Below are 14,609 nucleotides of genomic sequence, written 5' to 3'. Positions count from 1 at the left end.
CATTGATACCATTGGGCTGCAGGGTTCCCAAGCGGAATATGAGTTGCTGTTCCTGCAGCCTTCGGGTGGCATCGTTGTGGCACTGCAGGAGGCACAGGATGGACATGTCGTCTGAGGATTTCACAAGCTTCAAAATCTCCCCTCCCCCTACCACATCCCAAAACCAGCCCAGCTCGTCCCCGTCTCCCTAACCTGTTCTTCCTCCCACCTATTCCCTCCTCCCACCTCAAGCCGCACCCCCATCTCCTACCTACTAACCTCATCCCGCCCCCTTGACCTGTCCGTCCTCCCTGGACTGACCTATCTCCTTCCTACCTCCCCACCTACACTCACCTTTACTGGCTCCATCCCCGCCTCTTCGACCTGTCTGTTTCCTCTCCACCTATCTTCTCCTCTATCCATCTTCTATCCGCCTCCCCCCCCTCCCTATTTATTTCAGAACCCCCTTCCCCTCCCCCATTTCTGATGAAGGGTCTAGGCCCGAAACGTCAGCCTTCCTGCTCCTATGATGCTGCTTGGCCTGCTGTGTTCATCCAGCTCTACACCTTGTTATCCATGTCAGTCCAGCTTGATTTCCTGTCTTAAAATCGGTAAACCAAGCTAAAAGTATGGCCACTTTAAGTAAATGTTTCACTATCTCTCTTGGGAACTCAAGCACAATAATAACAGTTGCCCAGAAGTCCACTGCAAATCTATTTAAATTTTATTTATCCAGTGGTGTATAATTTTGCATCACATCAGTGAATCAGCTAACTCTACAGCACCATGGCTGCATGAATGTCTATTAGTGTCAGCCTGACGCATGTAGCGAAAATAGCATCTTGCCTGGGGCACTTAGCATCATTTTGGAAGTGAGCAACCCTGATGTTTTTGAATCAGCTTTTGTACATTTATAGCCAAGTGTCTAGGGTAAGCAGTAAACTGACTGAAAATCAAAATCACCCTTTTGCGCTTTACACATTAATGACATGGATCTAACTGATTGCTGAGTTGAGTTTGCTTCTTGCATACTTAATTGCTGCTACAATACTAGGATTTTGCTCAGGTACCAGTCAGTGCTTGGAGCTGATGATGCACTGCTCCAATAAAGATGAATAGGTTTCACAGTTTCCAAGGTGCACATGATTGATTTCCACAGTAAGATGATGAACAGCACACTGCACATTTTAACAATCACCTGAGATCATGAAGGCATAAATACTGCAGATGAGTATTCTAATAAACAAAAACCACAAGTTTAATTTAAAGTAAATATGATTTGAAACATTCCAAATATCTCATAGTCTACATCACTGAATAACTAGTTGGAAATAGAAAGAAACTGAATTAACTAAAGACTTTTTCATAATATAAAATAAAGCTACATTCATAACATTGTAAAATAAGTGCATTATCTTTTAATATATGCATCATGAAAACCTGTGTGTATGTAGGTATCTGTCTAATACAGTACGGTAACATCACACATTTTGAGCAAAGACTGAATTACTCATAATTGCACTGGCGTTTTAAACTGTTATTCTTTGCTAAAGTGAAATATTAGCCAAGGATCACATGCTAAACCATAGAGGTTGTTGAAGTATAACGAGATATATTTGATAACATAATTGATTGAGGCTTTAAGTATGTTCTAAAATTTGCAGGAGGAAAGTGTCTATAGCATATTATCCAACCCATTTGAGTATGCAAACTAGGTAAAGTAGAAAGTGCACCCTCACTACATCTCAAATTCTTTTCTAATTTTCACTTCCAATTGAGACATTACTTATTCTACAGCAAGCACCACCTCCCGCCCACTGGTCCTCAACACAATTGTAATGGCTTCAGCACTCAGCTCCATTACCATATTTGAAAGCTTTTGCAGTTAATACATCTCTACTGATTTCTACTGAATAAAATGAATTTGTCATTTTCCTCCAAAATTTTTTTAGTTATGAATTGTCAGTTTTATACAGCCCATAAATCTGAGCAAATTCAAGTGAAGCATTGCTGAATTTTGGTGAACTTGTTTCAGGTTTTACCAGATTCAGACAAACACCACAGTAAGCATCAGCCAGGACTGACATCCATGAACTTAACATTGTCCTTTAGAGGGACAGGCATTTGTAATTTTAAAAACCTGTAGCAGCTGAATGAGACAGTTGTATTTTGAACATAAGAAATAAGAGCAATGATAGGCCATTTAGCCTTTCAAGCTTGATTACCATCTTACACTGTTCCCTAATTTCCTTAGTACCCAGAAATCTGTCAACCTCCCTCTTAAGCACACTTAGCAATTAAGTATCCACAACCTTCTGAAGTACAGCATTGCAAAAATTCACAAACTGTTGAGTGAAGAAATTTACTCTCATTTAAGTCCTAAATGTGATCCCCCCTTTTCTAGATTCCGTAGGGAGGGGAATATTATCTCAGCATCTATCCTGTCAAATTCATTAATAATTTTGTGTTATTATATAGGTGTACTTATTTCATCTTCTCTCACGCCAAGCTATACTACTTTAAATTGTATCGTATCTGCCAATTTTCTGCCCATTCAATTATCTACCTATATCCTTATGTGTGTTTTCTTCAGAATATAATGCAAAGATCATACACTTAGCTGTTGTTCTCTGACACCTATTCTTTGCTTCCAAATTTTTAACTCGCACTGTCCATATGGTCACATTACTTTAATTTCAAATGCCATTATTATTGTAACGTGATTAATGCACATGTGTCTTTAACATCAGATACAAGCCATAACATGGATGATAAGGATTAATTCTCACTCTTTGCTATTTATAGTCAAATCATAACTGCACTTACTGTATATTTTAATAATTTCATTTTAATTGCAAGTAATAAATTATTCCCATTTTGACTGTAATATGTGTACACTTTGTCTTGTAGCATCTGGAAGTAAATATTTCCAAACTCATAATATCGGAATGATTGAATGGTGTCACTAATTTACTCCATTTGCTTGGTCGAGAAAGATAAAAGTTTATTGATTCTCTAGCCCAAGATGCAAACAGAAAATTAAATACATCCTCATGTAATGCAATTTTATTGAAGTACATATGGTTGGTCATATATCATTCACAACTTTATTTGTCAAGTATGACATCAACATACCCATGGGAACCACAACATTCCATTTATAAATTAAGAAAAACCAAATATCTATCCAACTAAATGCATTCCATAATTCTCAAATAGTCAGAACAGCACAAAGGGTTTATGTCATCATCAGTACCATGTCTATAAAAATTGGCAGCATGATCCAGTGCTCATATAAAAGGTGATTCTCCTGATGGACCACTTTTATGAGAATTGATTTTCTTACAGAACCTTTCGTACTTAAAAATAATCATATCAGTGAGAATACATTTGCAAGCTGCTTCAATGTCATTGTGACCATGGTAGATTTCCTTTCAAGGTTATCACATGCAATAATGACTAAAAGTAAAACACAAAAAACACTATTACCAAGATTTCCCAAAGTAACTAGTCTCCGGCCAAAGTTACTTGTCAACGGCACATAATCAAAATTTCCCCAATACGTTGAATTAAGTTAAATTTAATGGAACAAAATCTTGTGTAAGTGAAATTAAAATCAAAACTTGCAATGGCAATAGAACTGTGAAATGTATATGCTGAATATGTAGTTGGTTTAAAATTCTTTTACCCAAAAATTATTTCAGCAGAAAGGCATAGATTGATAGTGATTGTGCCAATTGCAATCAAATCAGCTTAGCACACATTTCTATATCATTCATTTCTCCAACCCAAATTGCAATTAGCAGAAAAACAGACGAAGTATTTTGTTCTCCAAAGTGCATTGTGTGAGCAATGCTACAATTAAGCTTAATGATACAAGCTTAACTGTTAGTTAATGGTGTGATGAACTGCATTATTGAGCTCTGATGTGTTCTTCTTTCCCATATAATTTAGATATTGGAGTTAAGCCAGCATTTCTTCAAGTGGAGACAGCCCAGGTAAATGTATGGTCCTCCAACGAAAGACAAGTTGGAAGTCGTATACCCTGGGGTCAGTCTTAGGCCCACTAACTGCTTTGGTTCCTTTGATTATGGTCCCTTGTGCATCCCCAATTTTAATCAATCCCCTCCCGCCCCCCAATATCCCCCCTACAACTCCCCACCCTCCTCTGCCCATGGCAACTGTACTGGTAGCTGTACAGGCCCAAAGTTCTGGAATTCCCTCCCTAAACTTTTCTTGCTCTCTCTCTCGTTCCATTTTTCTCCTCCTTTAATAAACATCCTGGAAATCAACCTCTTTCACCAAGCTTTTTGTCATTTGTCGTACTGTCTTGTAATGTGGCATGGTGATAACTCATACCTGAAGCATTGTGAGACATTTTACTGTGTTAAAGGACCTATTTAAATGCAAGCTGTTAATGTTGTCTTTGGCGTATATAGATGATTGAAGTTTGGAAAAGGGAGCATAATTTCAAAACTTGTCAACATGAAAGCAGAATGGAGGTTTGGAGAAATTTCTTTGCACAGAGGAGATGTTGCAGCACAGAATGTTTATCCTCGGGACAATGAGGATAAGAAAGTTTTGAAAAATATTTAAAGCAGAGGAGTATCCAGCACTGCGAATAGTAGAATATCTTTTGAATTGCTCCATCTTAGAACTATTACAGACAGGATGAAGTTTTTTTGGCTGTTGTCTCTATGGGTATCCAGAAAAAAGAAGACTTTTCACAAAATGAGACCAGTTTGGGTTGAAGGTCACATCTGGAAATCGGTCAGAAATTGGTTTAGAGATTGGGGATAAATTGTATGCACTCAGATTGGCAGGATATGGACAATAAATAGCACAGATGGAAAAAGAAGACTACAAAGGGACATAGACTAAATGAGTGTGAAAAATATCAGCAGATGGAGTTTATTGTGGGCAAATGTGTGATCATTCACTTTCAACCTAAAAATGACAAATCATAATGTTTTCGAAATGGTGAGAGACTAGGAGCTAGAGAAGATCTAAAAGATTTGAGAATGCAAATACTCAAGTTCTCCAACTGAAGTTTGTTATACAGGTTTCGGCATAATATTTCAGGAAAAATAAAGAAAGGGTGCAATGCAGACACATCAGAATGTTGCCAAAGTCACAAAGGTTAAATTATGATCATATTGCATAATCTTGAATGGGAAAAACTTTGAACAATATCATGACATTGCTGGTTTTCCCTAGATGCAACAGATGATTGATTGTATCTATATTTCCAGTTGGGCCCCTATGCATGATAATATGACATGCATGAATCAGAAGAAGTTCTGCCTGTTCAGCATTCTACAATTAATCATTTCTTGTCTAGAAAGGCAACGAGCAGTAAAAAATAGGATCCTAGATATTAGCAAATAGGGCAAATTGGGGGATGGGTAAAGGACCAAACTAGTAATTTGGGGATTGTGGGGGTTAGGAGAGGTGTCCCAGAAATGAAAAAAATTCTAAGTGTAAACAAAACTGGAGAGGAGAGCATAGAATATACAAAACTAATTGAGAATATGGATGGCCAGGGAATAAATAAAATAAATGAACAAGACTTTTGAAAATTAAATGAGAGAAACTGCTATTAAAAATGGGTTAATTCACTCATACAGCAATGCTGATAGTGTTTGTAATGTAACAGGGGAATGAAGGCAACAATACTTTGCAAATAACCAGATATATTAGGAATTGTTCAGACATGGCTTCAAAAATCAGAACTGTGAATTAAATGTTGCAGGTTATGGCATATTTAAATAAGATAGAGAGAGAAAAAGTGTAGGTAAAGCAGCTGCACTTATTAGAAATAACTTGATAGCAATGGAAGAAAGTGAATCAAAAATGGAATCCATGTGGATAGAGATAAAATGTAATTCAGGATCAGTTCCACTAAATGGTGTTGTCAACAGATGACCTAATATTGAAAGGGAGGCTAGGGAAGAAATATGACAGACAAATTAGGGAGTGGGGGAAAAAGATTTGGAACAATAACCTTTTGAAAATTTGACTACTCCAAAGTTAATTGGACAGAATAAATGGGTAAATGAGATAAGAGGATAGAGTCTTTGCAATTTATAAAGGACTTCTTTCTAAACCAGCTTTCAAGAAACTGAATAAGGGCATAAATGCTCCAGGAATTAGGAATGGGGAATGAACAAGAGCAAGTGTGAGATATATAAGCAGCAGAATATGTAGATAATAGTAACAAAAATGTAATACTCATAAAGATAATAAATGAATAAATAAGCACCACAAAGACCAAGACAGCAGAAGAATGAAAAGCTGGTTTTGTTGGCCAGAGAATAGAAATTGGAAAAACAAAATTAACAATAATATTAGCATACAATGATAGAGAAAAACATGGGTAAACTTGAAAAATGGTGCTCATTACAGTCCATAAAAATATATCTGTTCAGTAACAAGGACAAATGAAATAAAAATTGGAAAACATGGATGTATTGTGAAAGAAAAGAATAAAATTGAGGGGTAGGGAAAGAGGTATACATTAAGAACTTGAACAGCAAGGGAGAGTGTGATGAGGAAGGATACAAAAAGATTAAAAGTTAAGACAAAAAGAAACGTTCATATGGCAAAGAAGAGCTATGAAATTAAATGTATAAGGAATATAAAACATAACAGGCACACCGATTAAAAAAATGACAGTCAGGATGAGAATTACGTGATTCACAACTGGACAAAATATGATCACAGGCAATGATAGCGCAATAACAGTAATATTAAATACTTTGTTTCAGTGAAGCAAAATGTGTGGACATACTTTCAGAAATGGGAATGAAATAGATTTAAGTAGATTTAAAACATAGAGAGAAAAGATTTTGACAAACATAATCAAGTGCAAAGACAACTGGTCTGGACAGATTTCACCCAAGTATTTTAAAGAGTCTAGGAGAGACAGTAGAGATACTGATATACACATTTAATAGTTTGTTGCACAATGGGGTAGGTCCAAAGGACAGGCAAGTATCTAACATCAAAACTATATTATAGAGCTATCTTTAAAAAGAGATATTGAATATGCCCATAAATTGTTAGACAAGTCAGCTTAGCATTAGTGATAGGACATGAATGAAATCATCAATAAAGATGATGATGAGTATTGCTGAAAAATATACACTTTGTCGAACCTTTTTGTCTTGCACTCATCAGGACAATTCACAAGAGATACCAGTGTAAAGGGAATGCAACATTTATAAGCAGTATGAGAGTGCTGATTAAGATTGGTCAAGAATTTGCCCTGAGAAAAAAAATCACAGGATGGTTTGCAAATATTTTCTTGCATTGAAACAGCCACACAATATGCACACACAAAAGCAGAAATTTCTGAAAAGCTCAGCAGGTCTGTTAGCATCTGTGGAGAGAAATCAGAGTTAATTTTTGAGTTCAATGATCCTTCTTCGGGAGGGTTCCTTTTTTTACACAATATGAATATCTTTCCTGCCTGCAACTAACAGGGTTCTGTATGTTAACATATGTGGCTACTGTGGTCTACTATGAGCGTAAATGATAGTCCTAAATTGATTGTTGTTCAATTGTGAGTTTTGCAAAGGTGGACTGGTTGGCTAGTGTCAGTACCTCATTTGTTGCAAACACCCAAAGCGAAGTGCTACATAATATGATTTATCAGTCTTTGGGATATATGGCCGACATCCTTATTACTACACTGGCAATTATATTCATGTATTGTAATAATAATTGTAGCAGCATGAAACATCTATCTTTACCTATTGCTCAAGCTTTTAAGGTACTTCATTCTTCCAGGATAATCTAAAGAAGACTAAGAACCTTTTAGGACCAAAAGTGACTGCATTTGGCCTGTTTGTGATTTTGTGCAGAATATTTCGAAATAAATGATGTATAAAAGCTTCAAACCTCAGTGAAGGGCCACCTTGCCTTTTCCTTTAAAGTTTCTTGTTCAGTTAGCTCAGCTTTAATTGGTTTCTTACCATCCAACTTTTGCATTCTCTTGCTGTTATTTTCTTTGATTAGTATCTGTTCCTGAGACTCTTAAACAAACTGCCAAATCCCATCAAACTTACATCTTAACATGTGCTCCTAAACTTCTCCTCCCCAGCCTTCTGTTTCTTGAGCATTTTTTCTTACTGATCAGTCAGCACACTTTTTTGCATTCTGACTGTTTTTGTGATTGGTAAACTGCGCTGTTGCTGTTCCAGACCTTTTTTTTTCTTAATGACCTGCTTCTGTCTGAAAGAAACCTACAAACCCTACTTGGCATTCTAGAATCTGAATTTCCATGTTCACTACTTGGCTCATTAACTGGTTTGCTCACCATTTGAAAAGCCCTCCAATTTTCACTGATTTGATTAAAATCAACAAAGTTTACAAGAGGTGGGCCATATGCTCTCCCAGCTAAATGCACTGGAGATGTTGTAGTGACCTGAGTTTATTAAGTCTGGTCATCACATAATTTCAATGCTCTCCTAGCACAATTAGACAAGTTCCATGTGTACTGTGCTCTAGGTAAATGATGCATGCCGTACAACAAACAGAAAGTTGCACAATGAGAATAAGTCAAAACCCATCCCTTTCACGTTGCACCTGGGATTCAATGAAGTTCTGTCTGGCCTTTCAAGCTCAGTATTTCATCTCCTTGAATGCACATCTCAGTCAATGATGTGATTCTCAATCCTTTGCATCCAGGACATTCTCACATCCTCCCTTTATCAGCTCCAGTTGTAAGAAGCACAATGTGTCACAATGATGCAGAATATTCTTTCTGGGCTCTACTGCAAGGTCTCAGAAAAGCGGTCCAAACATCAAAACCTCATGTTAAGGGGGCCTTGACAGTGTTGTATCTCCAAGTTGCATGTCTGAGTGTTTCCGAAAGGTGCATTCACGTTTAGTGGAGGTATCTCATGTGTCCCAACAACTGCGTGGCCCAAAGACTTGATGGAGGCAAGAATATATGAGTAAGAGCCATGGCATGTCCCAGGGTATTTAGCACACAGATCCAAAATTTGGCCACACATAAAATGAACACTGATAGAGTGGAAGACCTTTCTATTCACAAATTCAGCAAGCTTTCGATAGGGCACTGTCAAAGGAAGGTCAGTGCAATAAGAATTGTGCCCTGGAGCAAGTGGCAGTTGATTGACAGGTCAGGGTCATGTTGACAGACTGAATGCTGATATTCCATAAAGCTGTCAACAAGACTGTGTTTGGTCTCCTCAAAGTAAATGAGACTGCACTGTGAGTAGTTAGCAGATTAAAAGAAATACAAGTAAATTGCTACTTCACCTGAAAACAGTGCCTGGGACCTTGCACAATGAGGAGTTAAAAGGTAAAAGAGCAATTGCTACTCCTCCTGTCAATGCATAGGAAGTTGAAAGGAAAGATAGCGGAGTGGATCAGAGTGTCATGTAAGGAATACTCATATCTCTGTCCTAGCCCCATTGCAGTGTTCCAGTGAAGTCTATGACAAGCTGAAGAAACAGCACCTCATTTTCTGCTTAGATGGTTCATAACCTTCTGGACTCAACTTTAAGTTTAAAAACTTCAGAACATGGACTCTGTCCTCCATTTTGTTTTGCCTGCCTTGGCTTCAAACTGCCCTTTGCTTTTTGTTCTGTAACACCTGAGATTTCCCTAGTCCTCCACCCGTCATCTGACCATCCCCCCTTCCACTTGTTCCTCCCTAATATTTTCTACAGTATAAAACCCATCATTTTTCCCACCCCTTCATCTTCTTTTCTGAAGAACACACAGATCAGACGTGAAAAGTTAAGAGATACCAAGAAATGCAGATGCTGGAGTCAGACACAACACAGTGTGATTAGGCCCTGCTGTGTTCCTCCAGCTCCACACTGTGTTGTCTCTGGAAAATTTAATTCTGTTTTCAACTCCACATAAGCTGCCAGACCTGCTAAATTTTTCCAGCACTTTTTGTTTTTATTTCAGATTTCCAGTAACAGAGTATTTTGCTTTAGTGTCGTTCTTTCACGACTTCAGTACCACCTTAAGGTTGAACTTCATCCTCTGAGCTGGAATAAAGCAGGCGATGGCAAATCCACCATCCATTATATGCAATGCATAGTATTCAGTTATACTGACTTTGTACAATAGGAAGTCAATTGTACATCAGCTGTTTTGAGACATGGCCCGAAATAGCGTCCTATTCTCTTGTAGGTAACACCTCCCCACCACACCCAATACTCTTTCCCACAGCACTTTAGTTCAAGTTCCTGTAAATACACAATGCACAATGATATTCTCACTGTTGTACAAAGTTTTGAAATCTAGCACAAAAAAGATGAGAGTTTTGGTTTGTTCGATGTACTGTATACAGAAAATCTTTGCATTCTCTCGTATTCTGTTTTCTTTATGTTCCACTCCTCATCACTGCAAGCCAAATTAATTGATTCTTCAAAGTGGTTTGAGATGTCTCATTAGTCTTCTTTTCAATAATCACGACATTTTAAGTTATGGAAGCAATTTTTAAAAAGCAACATTTTTTCTTCATGTGTGTAAGAAGCCAGCTAAGTCCAACAAGCTGATCCTTGTAAACGTCTTCCATCAAATTTTTAAAAATGGAAAATCACAAGCTGTGTACCTATGATCTATATTTCCAAAAGCTGATAGTCCATTTCCGCCAGTTTCTACACTACCATTGTTGGCTGGTACACCAACAATACCACAAAGATGACAGTTCCTGCTGCAACAAATCATTGTGATTCTTTGTGATGTATATAAGGCTTTCACCAGTTTTCAAACAGAAGTCTATTTTCTGGAATTATGCATCCCAATGGCTGGCTGAAAGCTGCAAGACACATAATGCTGGACGAAAACAGAAAGCTCATTTGGGAACAAACGGATTAATCAGCCACCTGCAGCAGTTTCAGTTCACAGCATTGTGCGAAATTTACCATGACAATGACATGGAAATTGATCAAAATGAGGAACCAGAGCCGTTGGCAAAGGAACTGGTCCAGATTTTCCGATGTCCAGATAGTCGTTTCTGGGAGTTCATTGTAGATGGGAGTTGTACATTGGGACCATGCAGATTCCCCCACCAGAGCAAACTATGAAGGAATTACCAGCAAATTGAAGTTTCTGCTGGGCAATTCCCCATTGCTTGGAACTTTCCCAAAAGTCTTCACTTAAATTGAGAATCTGGAGAAATCCATTGCAGTTACGTAAACAGTTATTCAGGAAACATTAGACAACTAGATACTTCATTCAACTCCTGAGTAACAATTAATCTGGCCCCCACTTACACCTCCCAAGGTTGTTTCCAAACCTATGCCCTGAATTGACACCATTAGGGGCCTACCTGAAAACTGGACATGATACCTCAGGGTCTGACAACAAACACACATACACACACACACACACACACACACACACACCACACACCCCACACACACACACACGCACACACACACACCATTACTTAACCACCTCACTGCACTCTGGTACCTTGCTTACCTAGCATTTTCCTTCCTGGCATCTTATCTACCTTGTACCATGCCTCCTCGCACCTTACTCCTTCCATGGGCTCTCGACCTTGCCATGGAATTCAGTTTTAGGTGTCTCTTAATTGAAGGTCTGTGCAGCCAGACAAAACAAATTACAGGGAATGCTGCCTGGCTCTCTATCCCTACACATTTGACATCCTACCTACCCCATAGCCTACTTCCTACCCAATTGATAACTTACTCACTTGGCACACTATTCCCTGACCCACCTGGCACCATACCCTTCCAGCACCTTCACCTCACACTTGTTTGAACTATTTACTGTTTAAGCAACTGTCAAATTGGCTGTCTGTTATTTTGCTCCTTTTAACTTCAGAATATGATCACTGTCTACTGTCACTCAGCTTTTCCTTCTAGAACTGTTCTATGCTATGAGAGACCTGACGGAATTGAAGACAGACTCTCAATTTCTGAAGAAGCTCTGATCAGAATCTCCAGTCAGAATTGCGAAGTTCTTTCATTGAGTTAAAAAAAAGAATGGTCTGGTAATCTGTGTGAGATTGCCATTCCTCAGAGAGTCCAGCCCACTGTTTTGTTTTAGTCATTGTAACTATGGTTATGGGATTTGGAATAGTAACTAACAGTTTTTTGAAGTCTAGGTTAACTTAGTAGATTGATCTTGAGGAAAAAAGGAATGAGATGTTGTTGCTGTGAATAATTTCTGCACGCCTAATTAAACTTGAGAGAATCTTCTCAAGCACATTATAGATATTTCATCAGAGCTAGATATAAGATGTGACCTGAATAACAAAACACCATGGTACTTAGAAATCTCTCAATCCAAAGTCCGAAAATATTTTTGCATAATTTTGATTCTAACACTCTTGACATGATCTGTCATTTTAGGAAAAGCATCTGAAGTATGTTTACTTCCTTAAGTATCTCCATATTAATATCTTTTTAAAATAAAGTTTTTTTTTAAATTACCTTGTGGGACAGGTGCATCACCGGCTGGACCTAGCTGCCCTTGAGAAGGTTGTGGTGAGCTGCCTTCTTGAGCTGCTGCAGCCCACATGCTTCAGGTACACCCATAATGTCCTTAGGGAGGAAATTCCAGGATTTTGACCCAGCAACAGTGAAGAAATGGTTGTTATATTTCCAAGTCAAGATGGTGAGTGGCTTGGAGGAGAACTTGCAGGTGGTGGCGTTTCCATGTATCTACTGCCCTGGTCCTTCTGAATGGAAGTGGTCTTGGGTTTCAAAGGTGCTGTCGCAAGATCTTTGGTAAATCTCTATCTTGCACACTGTGCTACTGAGCATTGTGGGTGGAGGAAGCAGATGCTGTGGATGTGGTGCCAACCAAGCGAGCTGCACTTGGATGGTGTCAAGCTTCTTGAGTGCTGTTGGAGCTGCACTCATCCAGGCAATTGAGGAATATTCCATCACACTCCTGATTTGTGACTTGTAGATGGTGGACAGTCGTTGGGGAGTCAGGAGGTGAGTTACTCATTGCAGTATTCCTAGTTTTTGACCTGGTCTTTCAACCATTGTATTTATAAAGTGAGTCCAGTTGGGTTTCCGGTCATGGTAATCCCCAGGGTGTTGATAGTGCACGATTCAGTGATGGTAATGTCATTAAATGTCAAGAGGTACTGATTAGATTGCCTCTTACTGAGGATGCTCATTGCCTGGCATTTGTGTGGCGTGATTCTTACTTGTCAGCCTAAGCCTTGATATTGTCCAAATCTTGTTGATTTTGAACATGGACTGCTTCAGTATCTGAGGAGCCATGAATGGTGCTGAACATTGTGTAATCATCCGCAGTTCTGACCTTATGATGGAGGGAAATTCATTGATAAAGCAGCTGAAGATGTTTGAGCCTAAGACAGGACCCTGAGGAGCTCCTGCAGAGATGTCCTGAATTTGAAATGACCAACCCCCAACAACTACGATCTTCCTATGTGCCAGGTGTCATGATGGAGGGTATTGTCAATATAAAGGCTGGACTTCGTCTCAGCAAGGACTGTGCGGTAGTCACTCTTACCCATACTGTCATGGATGGAAGAAACTGCAGCTGTCAGATTGAGCAGGATAACGTCAAGTATGTTTTTCCTTATGTTGGTTCCTTCATCTTCTGCTGCAGACCCAGTTCAGCAGCTATGTCCTTTAGGACGTGACCTATACAATCAGTAGTGATCACACAGAATACATTTTGTGACCTTGCCCATCTTCAGTGCTTCCTCCAAGTGTTGTACAACATAGAGGAGTACTCACTCATCAGCCAAGGGGGAACAGTATATGGTAATCAGAGGGAGGTTTTCTTGCTCACGTTTAAGCTGATGCCATCAGACTTCATGGAGTCCAGAGTTAATCTTGATGACTGCCAGGGCAACCCTCTTCCAACTATTGTATACTATTGTGCCACCACCTCTGCTGGGTCTGTCCTGCCAGATTGATAGTCTAGAAATAATACCATTAGATCATCGCCTCCCTATGCTCTGGCATAAAGAAAGATGATGATGCCACCTCATATTTATTCTTCTTGTATATTGCATTGAGGAAATTTCTAGTATTGGTTCAACAATTTGATCATTCCTGTTTTTCACGGATTTGAAAAAATAATGAGATAGAATGGAAACCCTATGAGCTATCACTCTGCTTTCTTTGCGCTATCTCATGACCATACCTTCCTCCAAGTACAATAGATGCAGTCCAGTCATCTTTACTCTGCACCCAATTTCAGTTCATTTGTGATATCTTCCATTTCTTTATGCCCTGTTCATTTCCCTACAGAGTATCAGGGAAAACTAATTTATGTGTTTGTAAAAGCTGCATGCAAAAATTAAAAATAAATTATTAACTGTCTTACTGACAGCACAGTAGAGAGAAAACAATATTCCATTGCTGCTGAATTAACTGCCCCAACAGTAGCACAAGTTCTTTAGGGGCAAAGGAAATAACAGTCATGTGTTGAAGAGATTCCCTAAGGTCAGCCATAAACCTTATTTTGCAGAGATGATTCTGATCACCAAAACAGATTGAACCATTCAATTATAGAAAACTGAGTATAAATGTTATGATCGTCATTGTGATTACTAATCATCACGGAACATATTCTGTGTGCTTAAAGATTAGAATTTTGATAAAACCAATTTTGTGCAGGCA

This window comes from Rhincodon typus, chromosome 1, assembly GCF_021869965.1.
Source record: "Rhincodon typus isolate 14 chromosome 1, sRhiTyp1.1, whole genome shotgun sequence".
NCBI lineage: Eukaryota > Metazoa > Chordata > Chondrichthyes > Orectolobiformes > Rhincodontidae > Rhincodon > Rhincodon typus.
Note: the sequence above shows the minus strand (reverse complement) of the source record.